Raw genomic sequence first — 12578 nt, 5'->3', positions numbered from 1 at the left:
GAAGCAATGTAGCGTTGCTGACTACCTTCATTCTGAGCAGGTGCACCAACGGTACGGGACGTTTGGTAGTTAGTCCAGGCTTGCAAGTGCATGCTGGTTAAATGTCTAAGCATGCACGTTGTATTTAAATTTTGAAGATTATTCCCTCTGCTAAAGGTCTTTGAGCATTTCTTACAGATAACTTTGCACTGATCATTCGGATCTTGGTTAAAAAATTGCCACACTACACTCTTCCTACTATGGAATACCTTTTCAGGCATTGCACGCTGTGCTGCTTTCACCGGATGGCCACGCTGACCTAAAACTGTTTTTGTTTTTGACAAACGTTTTTGGCCTGATACGGGCCTGCCAGATGACAGATGTTGCGATGTAGATGGCTGCTGCGGATCATCCTCCTCCGCTTCTGAGCTACTGGCAGCGGCACCCTCTTCCCCCAATGGCTGCCAATCTGGGTCAACAACTGGGTCATCTATCACCTCCTCTTCAATGTCATGTGCACCTTCCTCTGTGTCAACGTGTAAGGTTCTATAGCGTTCGGGACAGGGCACCATAGTCTCATCAGGGTCAGATTCTGGCTCAGTACACTGCGAGGGCAATGTAGTGATCTGAGTCAATGGAACAGCATAATAATCTAGCTGTGGCTGTGCATCAGTGCACTCCATGTCCAATTTATCTTGTATTGGGCAGTTAACAATTTCCCTTTCTAACCCAGGCACGGTATGTGTAAAGAGCTCCATGGAGTAACCTGTAGTGTCGCCTGCCGCATCCTTCACTTTTGGTTTGGGTGAAGGACACAAGGAAACGTCTTGCTCCTGACCGGGAGCATCCACTGACGACTCGCTGCTTTTATGTTTGGAACTTTCTGAAGAGGAGGCGAAAGAGCTATGCATTTGTATATTTCCCATAAGGGATGGGGGCAGTGTTCTGGATCACTGCGTTGAGAAACACGTGATGGTGTCTCCGCGGTGTTGGATGTTTTGATCTCCCCGAGGTCATTCATCCTTATGTTTATAGCCTTTTCACTAGGCACGGGGCAAATACCCCCAAACAGCTGTCTGTGGATGGATACCATATTTTGGCATAGGTGGTTTTCCTTTATTGGATGCTGCCCTTCCCGTGGTTGTTCCTTCCCGGTGAAAGACCTGACTATTCATCGCTTGCGTTGAGAAACACGTGATGGTGTCTCCGCGGCTTTTCTACATGCAGAGCTAGAGGCTGAGTCAGCAAGGAAAGCCAAAACTTTTTCCTGCTGCTCCGGCTTTAAAACTGTTTTCCTACTCCCAGATAAGGGAGCCTTCGAGGCCTTGTGTAGCCAGACGATGACGCTGGCTCAACACCTCCAGCCTTAGGTGCTATTGTGCTTTTGCCACTACCACCAGATGCACCACCACCACCATCAGTACCAGCTGGCAACGACCACCCACGGGCTCTTCCACCAGACTTCCTCATTTTTTGGAAAATCTAACCAAAATAACAACCGTTATATGGTACTGTAAAACAAGGTAGAAGGTGTATATAAACTTGTTGAGAATTTAAATCTTCCTTTTTTATTTTTGGGGAGACTGAACCAAAACTCTGGCCCTTTGTATAAAACAACACAATGTAAGTGGCAGAAAGTGGCTGGCTGATATACGACAAACTAACAGGACTGTAGTATATCCATTTTGTGAGAATTTGAATCTCCCTTTTTTTGGGGGGAGACTGAACCAAAACTCGGGCCCTGTGGATAAAACAACACAATGTAAGTGGCAGAAAGTGGCTGGCTAATATATGACAAACTAACAGGACTGTAGTATATCCATTTTGTGAGAATTTGAATCTCCCTTTTTTGGGGGGGAGACTGAACCAAAACTCAGGCCCTGTGCATAAAACAACACAATGTAAGTGGCAGAAAGTGGCTGGCTGATATATGACAAACTAACAGGACTGTAGTATATCCACTTTGTGAGAATTTGAATCTCCCTTTTTTTGGGGGGAGACTAAACCAAAACTCAGGCCCTGTGCATAAAACACAATGTAAGTGGCAGAAAGTGGCTGGCTGATATACGACAAACTAACAGGACTGTAGTATATCCACTTTGTGAGAATTTGAATCTCCCTTTTTTTTGGGGAGACTGAACCAAAACTCAGGCCCTGTGCATAAAACAACACAATGTAAGTGGCAGAAAGTGGCTGGCTGATATACGATAAACTAACAGGACTCTAGTACATCCACTTTGTCAGAATTTGAATCTCCCTTTTTTTAGGGGGAGACTGAAATAAAACTCAGGCCCTGTGCATAAAACAACACAATGTAAGTGGCAGAAAGTGGCTGGCTGATATACGACAAACTAACAGGACTGTAGTATATCCACTTTGTGAAAATTTGAATCTCCCCTTTTTTGGGGGGAGACTGAATCAAAACTCAGGCCCAGTGTATAAAACAACACAATGTAAGTGGCAGAAAGTGGCTGGCTGATATACGACAAACTAACAGGACTGTAGTATATCCACTTTGTGAGAATTTGAATCTCCCTTTTTTTTGGGGAGACTGAACCAAAACTCAGGCCCTGTGCATAAAACAACACAATGTAAGTGGCAGAAAGTGGCTGGCTGATATACGATAAACTAACAGGACTCTAGTACATCCACTTTGTCAGAATTTGAATCTCCCATTTTTGGGGGGGAGACTGAACCAAAACTCAGGCCCTGTGCATAAAACAACACAATGTAAGTGGCAGAAAGTGGCTGGCTGATATACGACAAACTAACAGGACTGTAGTATATCCACTTTGTGAGAATTTGAATCTCCCTTATTTTGGGGGAGACTGAACCAAAACTCAGGCCCAGTGTATAAAACAACACAATGTAAGTGGCAGAAAGTGGCTGGCTGATATACGACAAACTAAAAGGACTGTATTATATCCACTTTGTGAGACTTTGAATCTCCCTTTTTTTAGGGGGAGACTGAAATAAAACTCAGGCCCTGTGCATAAAACAACACAATGTAAGTGGCAGAAAGTGGCTGGCTGATATACGACAAACTAACAGGACTGTAGTATATCCACTTTGTGAAAATTTGAATCTCCCCTTTTTTGGGGGGAGACTGAACCAAAACTCAGGCCCAGTGTATAAAACAACACAATGTAAGTGGCAGAAAGTGGCTGGCTGATATACGACAAACTAACAGGACTGTATTATATCCACTTTGTGAAAATTTGAATCTCCTTTTTTTTTGGGGGGGGGAGACTGAACCAAAACTCAGGCCCAGTGTATAAAATAACACAATGTAAGTGGCATAAAGTGGCTGGCTGATATACGACAAACTAACAGGACTGTATTATATCCACTTTGTGAAAATTTGAATCTCCTTTTTTTTTTTGGGGGGGGGGAGACTGAACCAAAACTCAGGCCCAGTGTATAAAACAACACAATGTAAGTGGCAGAAAGTGGCTGGCTGATATACGACAAACTAACAGGACTGTAGTATATCCATTTTGTGAGAATTTGAATCTCCCTTTTTTTGGGGGGAGACTGAACCAAAACTCAGGCCCAGTGTATAAAACAACACAATGTAAGTGGCAGAAAGTGGCTGGCTAATATACGACAAACTAACAGGACTGTAGTATATTCACTTTGTGAGAATTTGAATCTCCTTTTTTTTGGGGGGGGGGAGACTGAACCAAAACTCAGGCCCAGTGTATAAAACAACACAATGTAAGTGGCAGAAAGTGGCTGGCTGATATACGACAAACTAACAGGACTGTAGTATATCTACTTTGTGAGAATTTGAATCTCCCTTTTTTGGGGGGGAGACTGAACCAAAACTCAGGCCCAGTGTATAAAACAACACAATGTAAGTGGCAGAAAGTGGCTGGCTGATATACGACAAACTAACAGGACTGTAGTATATCTACTTTGTGAGAATTTGAATCTCCCTTTTTTTGGGGGGAGACTGAACCAAAACTCAGGCCCAGTGTATAAAACAACACAATGTAAGTGGCAGAAAGTGGCTGGCTAATATATGACAAACTAACAGGACTGTAGTATATTCACTTTGTGAGAATTTGAATCTCCTTTTTTTTGGGGGGGGGGAGACTGAACCAAAACTCAGGCCCAGTGTATAAAACAACACAATGTAAGTGGCAGAAAGTGGCTGGCTGATATACGACAAACCAACAGGACTGTAGTATATCTACTTTGTGAGAATTTGAATCTCCCTTTTTTTTGGAGAGGGAGACAGCACCACAACTCAGGCCCAGTATATAAAACAACACAATGTAAGTGGCAGAAAGTGGCTGGAAGATATATGAAAAAATACAAGGACTGTAGTACGATTTCAAACTCCCTACAATGATCTCAGGACAAGTATGGCAGCAATAAAAAGGATTGCTGCACACAAAAGTGTGCACTGTGGACAAATAAACAAGATAACTGTGCAGAAAAGAGCAACAGGATTTTTGCTTTTAAAAAAGCAGTTGGTTTGCACAGCAGCGTGCAAACAGCAATGCAGCTATCAGGGAGCCTTATAAGGCAGCATAATAAGCTACAGAGTTAAAAAAAAAGGTGGCGTTGGACAGTGGAAATTGCTACAGCACAAGCGGTTTGGGGGTTAATCTTCCCTCTCTAACTATATCCCTTCTTCTGACGAAGCTGCAGCAACCTCTCCCTATGCTAAGATCGGCAGAAGTAAGATGGCGGTCGGCGTGCACGCCCCTTTATAGCCCCTGTCACGCCGCAGAAAGCAAGCCAATCACTGTCATGCCCTTCTCTAAGATGGTGGGGACCGAGACCTATGTCATCACGCTGCCCACACTCTGCGTCCTCCTTCATTGGCTGAAAAATGGCGGTAAAAGCGTCATATGAAACGCGACTTTGGCGTGGAGATCGCTGACCTCATGGCCGATCCCACACTAGGATCGGGTTGGGTTTCATGAAACCCGACTTTGCCGAAAGTCGGCGATTTTTGAATTTGTCCGATCCGTTTTGCTCAACTCTACCCTGCCTACCTAGTGCTGCAATATCGGGACCCACGAATTAGCCCTAAAAGGACTGTTGGTTTCTGAGGAGTTGTGGATGTAAGAGTTGCAGACCTACACTAACTCTAAAAGCACGATTCTGACCCTATCTCGGCAGCAGCTTTCCCTACTCTCGCTGAAACAGGAACAGAATGCGGCGAGCAGGGCGGCGCCAGGTCTCTGATACTCGGGATGATGCTGTGCGGCCCAGCCAATCACTGCACGACCACAACAAAGATGGCTGCGGCATTTCATGGTCTGGCAATCCCTGCACCGTGATTGGGTCTCTAAAGTCCGCCAAAACTGCTGGGTGGAGACACCAGTTACTGCCGAATAATCCCGGAAATGCTCGGTGCTCACCGATTACACCGAGCATAGTGATACTCGGGTGAGTAACGAGTGGTGGCGAGCATGTTCGCTCATTATTATTTATTATTATTATTTATTTATATAGCACCATTAATTCCATGGTGCTGTACATGAGAAAGGGGTTACATACAGAGTTATAGATATCATTTACAGTAAACAGGTTTACAGTGACACACTGGTACAGAGGGGAGAGGACCCTGTCCTTGCGGACTTACATTCTATGGGATAGTGGGGAAGAGACAGAAGGTAGGGGTGAGGCGGCGGCGGCTCTGGCGGTGGTGAGGCGGCGGCTCAGTTATTGTAGGCTGTAGGCTTTCCTGAAGAGATGGGTTTTCAGGTTCCGTCTGAAGGATCCGAGGGTGGTGGATAATAGGACGTGTTGAGGCATGGAATTCCAGAGGATGGGGGATATTCGGGAGAAATCTTGGAGGCGATTGTGTGAGGAACGAATAAGTGTGGAGGAGAGTAGGAGGTCTTGGGATGAACGAAGATTACGTGAGGGAAGATAGTGGGAGATTAGTTCAGAGATATAGGGAGGGGACAGGTTGTGGATGGCTTTGTAGATCAGTGTTAGTAGTTTGAACTGGATTCGTTGGGGGATTGGGAGCCAGTGGAGGGATTTGCAGAGGGGAGAAGCAGGGGAGTAGCAAGAGAGGTGGATTAGGCGGGCAGCAGAGTTGAGGACAGACTGGAGTGGTGCAAGAGAGTTAGCGGGGAGGCCACAGAGGAGGGTGTTGCAGTAATCGAGGCGGGAGATGATGAGAGCATGCACAAGAGTTTTGGTAGATTGTGGACTGAGGAAGGAACGGATTCTGGCAATATTTTTGAGTTGGAGGCGACAGGAGGTGGCAAGAGCTTGGACGTGAGGTTTGAAGGACAGGGCAGAGTCAAGAGTTACTCCGAGGCAGCGGATTTCAGGAGCGGGAGAGAGCGTGATGCTGTTCACCATAATAGATAGATTGGGTACACTAGTTTTGGGTACAACTAGTGTTGAGCGATACCTTCCGATATTTGAAAGTATCGGTATCGGATTGTATCGGCCTATATCCGAAAAATATCGGATATCGCCGATACCGATACCCGATACCAATACAAGTCAATGGGACACAAATATCGGAAGTGATCCTGGATGGTTCCCAGGGTCTGAAGGAGAGGAAACTCTCCTTCAGGCCCTGGGATCCATATTCATGTGTAAAATAAAGAATAAAAATAAAAAATAGGGATATACTCACCCTCGGACGGGTTGTAACCGCTGCAACCGGCAGCCTCCGTTCCTAAGAATGAGCGAGTGAAGGACCTTCGATGACGTCGCGGTCACGTGAGCGGTCACGCGACCAATCACAAGACCGCGACGTCATCGCAGGTCCTTCACTCGCTCATTCTTAGGAACGGAGGCTGCCGGTTGCAGCGGTTACTAACAGGGCGCGTCCGAGGGTGAGTATATCCCTATTTTTTATTTTTATTCTTTATTTTACACATGAATATGGATCCCGATCCCGATTCCCGATATTGCAAAAATATCGGAACTCGGTATCGGAATTCCGATACCGCAAATATCGGCCGATACTCGATACTTGCGGTATCGGAATGCTCAACACTACTCATCACTAATTATTACCAACTAACCATGGGGTTCATTATAGATTTCCGGACCATACACTCCAGATGCATATATCATTATACCTATTCCAGGTCGGTACAATTATTTACATAACCCTCCCATCTCCGGTCACTTCTCACATTACAGCTCTTTTTCAGGTTCATTATATCTAACATAGGACTATAACAAGCCTGCTTTAGCAATATTCATCTACTCCTTATATCTCTTAGCAGTCGGGTAGGTTCCCATCCTTTATCCCTATATCCTTTATCTTCTACTGCTATCCTAAATATGAATATCAACACATCTATTGATACAGTATAACCTCCATGGTTGTATAGTTCGCATTGAGAGTTTCTTTGTTTCTTTACCTTTATATGATCATATTGTTATCTTTGATTGTCTATTGATACAATGCTATTTACTTATATGCATGTGTAGGTACATATGTTTAGTACACTAAGGAAGGTCGCTATAAGACCGAAACGTTTAACGGATGTACTACTCGTGGATTACATTAAATCTTCCCATCTAAATACCAAAGCTGAATGCCAAGTGTTACTGCATCATATTCACTGGTTTGGGACCCTACTTGTACACCTGCATGGTCGTGCCACGGTTTCTCATTATTATGATATAACCAAGCTGAAGACATCAGCCATATTTGCTGGGCTTCCTCTGAGTTCTCCGGTTTTGTTTCCTCCCACACCCCACAGACATATTGACAGGGAATGTAGATTGTGAGTTATGAAGGGGACAGAAAAAGCAGCTATTCTAATACATCAGATGCAGTTACACTTTTATGAAAACCTATCCTATGACTGCCCTCTATATATTATTGTGCTTATAATACTCATTTAATCCATTCTCTTCTAGGCGCTACAATTACGAAACCCTGAAGAACTTTTCTTGGACAACCTAGTTTAATATTCACATATTTCCAAAACCAATGCCAGTGATTTCCCTCTCTGATTGTCGCCTGTTACAGGTGACACCTAGGTTTTATAATAAACCTGCCGCTGTCATGAGTGTGGCAGAAGGAGAACAATGTCCCTATGTGAATACCTTGATGTGTGTATGTCTAGGCACAAGCAGGGAGGGCTACCACTGCGTGAGACCCCCATCTGTCCAGGACACACAATACAGCAGCCTGTGAGTGCCCCCTTATTCCAGCTGCAGCCCCACATTATGCAGATGACTGGCTGCTCTGGGGCTGCGGATTGGCGGATGCTATTTGTGGGGGTGTGATTCTGCAGGAGCTGTACTATGTCTCTAGACATTGCCCAGACACAGAGAGGAGAGGGAGGCAGGAAAGAGTCTTACAGTACAGTGGATGGCAGAATACCCCATCTCTACATCTGCACAGCACACTGCCCTGCTCAGCACTGGAAACTTTCTGTAATACCCACGGCCTCTGTCCACATCTGGCGGAGTGATTCAAGTAAGAGGTAAGTGGAGATTGACTCTGAACACCAAGATCCCACCCGCCACTCACACAGCATTCCATAGGAGGGGACCAATGTGCCACACGCTGGCGAACCTGGGCACTCGTTAATGATACAGATGTAGCAGATGACAACCTAACGATTGGCACATCACAATCCATTGGCAGCTATGTCAGTAGTACGAAATAAGATTGGCAGCTGTACCCTTACAGCATATACATGGCATTTGGCACAAAAAGAAATATCACAAGCCATCGCGCTCCGAAGAGTTAAAAGACACATTGGCGGTATTACATCTTTGCACATATGCGGTTTTCTGCTTTTTGCCTTTGTTGTATGACACCGCCGCTGCTCTGTGGACTTGTACATGGCGTGTGTGAATGTTACCGGATTTATTGTCTACACTTTCTGCAATGGCATTTACCTCATTTTGTGTTAAGAGTTCCTAGCCTGGCTCTAAATTTAGGCAGCGGATCCAGCGGGGGAGGTGGGAGTACAATGGATTTGGATTCGGGTTTTTTCATTGCCTGCTTTGGTGCCTGGAGTCTGCTCATTATTTGCCTTCTCAATAAACTCCAGCTGCTGCAGATGTGGGCGAGCAGCGTTCGCTTAGCATTTCAGAGACGACATGTCACGGCGGGCAGGTTGTGCCGTGTGCTTCACATTAGTCCGCCTGCTTTCTGCTGATGGGATTGTTTGGAGGTTTGCACTGCCAACATTCGGTGACGTAGTAGCATTTGTAGCTGTTAGGCTACTTTCACACTAGCGTCGTTGTGGATAAAAAACGCATCCTGCAAAGTTGTCTGCAGGATGCGTTTTTTCTCCATAGACTTTTATTAGCGATGCATTGCGACGCAGTGCCACACGTCGCAACCGTCGTGCGACGGTTGCGTCGTGTTTTGGCGCACCGCCGCCACAAAAAAAAGTTACATGTAACTTTTTTTGTGCGTCGAGACCGCCATTTTTGACCGCGCATGTGCGGCCGAAACTCCGCCCCCTCCTCCCCGGACCTTACAATGGAGCAGCGGAAGCGTCGTAAGACTGCTTCCACTGCCCACGTCGGGCATTTTTTGCACAGTATGCGTCGGTACGTCGGGCCGACGCAGCGCGACGGCCCCGTACCGACGCTAGTGTGAAAGCAGCCTTAGCCAGTACGTAGAAAGATAATTAGGCTGTGCCAGATGAGGAGACCTGAGGAATCTCCAAAGCTGCGGTTTGTCACCATCTCCTCAGTTAGCCACTAACAGATAACACTATCTGACAACTCTGAAATTGTAATAATTTGATCTAGGTAGGTAGTGAACAATCAGTAGGCGGTGTACCGATAGGTATTCATATACCGGTTCTATGTTCTGGCTGCGCCATCCATGCTCCCATTTTGTGCCCAATAACACAAGTGCAAACAAAATGTTCTAGCCTTGTTTTCTTCTGTCACGTCAGTGATGCCATGCTAGGCATGCTTGTGGGAAATAACAGGAACAGATGCTTGGCATGGACGAGCCAGCAACCTACATACCTTATTGCCAATGATTGGATATGTAAGTCACACAGGAATATTAGTAATAACTTGGTATCAGCAGTCCAATACATCGCCTGCAATGCAAAGTTTACAATAATATTAATTTAACATATGATAACACTAGTTATGATGGTCATGAATGATATAATTATGCATGAAGGTAGATAGTATTCTATAGCGAACATGAAGCAGTTACTATTGTCCCTCTCTGGATTATGTTTTAGACAGTTAAAAATGACCGATTGTTTAAATCACGTTTTGTGTTAAATGTACCTTTAAAAATATTGAGGTACTTTTTTATTTATTTGTAATATCATAATCTGTATATATTTTAAAAAATACTGCTGTATACATATTGCCACTAGGGCTATTTCAGAATCTTAAGGGTTGGCTTTAAGACTGGCATTTCATACGTCAGTCTTAATGAGGGGCCTGCAGGAATAAGATGCACCAAATGAATTCGGAACTTCACGCCACTTATGAATGAGGCATATCTTATCACTGGCATGCACATTGCCAGAGATGTTACTCCAGTCTAGGACTGGAGTAACATTTCTGTTGTAAAGTATGCCACAAGTTGAAATAAATTTGTCAGGCAGGCATCACCATGCTCCATCTGGACAAAACTGACGTGAAAATGCAAAGAAAAATTATGCTAAATTTTTGCACAACATTTGACTGTGCTCTGGCACAAACTCTCTATGAATCAAGACCAAACTTCCTGGACCTTCATGACATCCACATGTACATTAACATAAACAGACTCAAGCAGACCCTATCTTTTGTATTGAAATATCTATTGCAAAGGTCATTTTGATATCGCCTTCTGTAATTGGTGGATCCTTGTCTTATCAGTTGTATATTGAAATGTTACCCATCTGATGATGGTGAGACAGCTGAAAATGCTTCTGGAAGGGACAGGAAGAATAAGTCTAAAATAAACATAGTGGTCAGTTTGAAAATTGCAAGATTAGTAATTTTGGTTTTTTTCATAAAAATTGTGATATGCATAAAAAAATCCAATTTCCAATTCCAATGTAACACAAAAACCTGATTTAAACAATAGTTAATTTTTCTATGACCAATTCGCTTTAATTCAATGCCTGCACATAGACTAAAGTGATAATTAGGCTCTACTCACAGTCTCTACTCACAGCCGTACACAGACCTTGGCATCCTCCTGTCTGCAGCTGTGACACACTCTGGTCCTTCCTTCAGGCACAGGACAGTCTACCTACGGTTCACCTCTGGGCACAAGACCTGTCCACATCCATGACCAGTCATCGTGGACAGCCGCACCACTGTGTATGCTGTGGATTGCCAGGCCTCACTCTGGCCCTGACACACCTGAGACTCCTCAGACTCAACTCTACAACCTCTCTATACTACAGGGCTTTTAACAATGGTAATCACAGCTACACCTGCGACTGTGTCGCCCCCTCATGGCCTCACTACGCCTCTGTGCACATCCTGGAGAGAACAAACAGCACCCCCTAGCTGTAACAGGGGTCACTGCCTCACAGGGCGTAGCGAGGTTCAAACATCAAATTACCATATATACTCGAGTATAAGCCGAGATTTTCAGGTCTTTTTTTAGGCTGAAAGTGCCCCTCTCGGCTTATACTTGAGTAATTGTCCCAGGGGGGTCGGTGGTGGAGGGGGAGCGGCTGCTGTGACATACTCACCTGCTCCTGGCGCGGTCCCTTGCAGCTTCCCTGCATCTCCGGTCTCCGGACGCTGACAGCTTCTTCCTGTAGTGAGCGGTCACATGGTACCGCTCATTACAGTAATGAATATGAACTCGACTCCACTCCCATAGGGGTGGAGCCACATATTCATTACTGTAATGAGCGGTACCATGTGACCGCTCACTACAGGAAGAAGCTGTCAGAGCCCGGAGACTGGAGATGCAGGGACAGTGCCAGGAGAAGGTGAGTATAATGGGGAGGGGGAGCACTGCGCGATAGTCACCTCTCCTCGTTCCGGGCGCCGCTCCGTCTTCTGCGTCCTCTGCAGTGGCGCTCAGGTCAGAGGGCGCGATGACGTGGTTAGTCCACGCCCCCTGCCTGAGCATCAGTGCAGAGGATGCGGAATTCACAGCGGCATCGGAACGAGGACCGGTGAGTATTGCAAGTGCCGGGGGCCTGAGCGAAGAGAGGTGAGTATGTCATTTTTTTTCATCGCATCAACAGCATATGGGACAAATATCTCTATGGAGCATCTTATGGGGCCATAATCAGCATTTGTGCAGCACAATATGGGGCAAATGTCTCTATCGAGCATCTTATGGGGCCATAATCAATGTTTGTGCAGCACTATATGGGGCAAATATCTATATGGAGCATCTTATGGGGCCATAATCAGCGTTTGTGCAGCATTATATGGGGCAAATATCTCTATGGAGCATCTTATGGGGCCATAATCAACCTTTGTGCAGCATTATATGGGGCAAATATCTCTATGGAGCATCTTATGGGGCCATTATTAACCTTTGTGCAGCATTATATGGGGCATATTTTAATATGGAGCATCTTATGGGACCCATCATGAACTGTATGGAGCATCTTATGGGGCCCATCATGAACTGTATGGGGCTCCTGATTCAATATGGATATTCAAAAACACTTAACCTACTGATGTCTCAATTA

The 12578-nt window shown here is 45.2% G+C and overlaps 1 protein-coding gene across 3 annotated transcripts in view; it reads left to right on the top strand.

Moving 5' to 3' along the window:
• Positions 1–8251: 8251 nt before the first annotated feature.
• The window catches only part of TIAM2 (TIAM Rac1 associated GEF 2), a 643262-nt gene continuing 638935 nt past the window's right edge, over positions 8252–12578 (top strand). For all 3 annotated transcript variants that reach the window (XM_077289067.1, XM_077289068.1, XM_077289064.1), the window contains exon 1: positions 8252–8414. The gene's annotated coding sequence lies outside the window, so the exon portion shown is untranslated. The remainder of the gene's footprint in view (positions 8415–12578) is intronic.

This window comes from Ranitomeya variabilis, chromosome 2, assembly GCF_051348905.1.
Source record: "Ranitomeya variabilis isolate aRanVar5 chromosome 2, aRanVar5.hap1, whole genome shotgun sequence".
NCBI classification, from domain to species: Eukaryota; Metazoa; Chordata; class Amphibia; order Anura; family Dendrobatidae; genus Ranitomeya; species Ranitomeya variabilis.
Note: the sequence above shows the minus strand (reverse complement) of the source record. Positions and strands in the feature narration are given on the sequence as shown.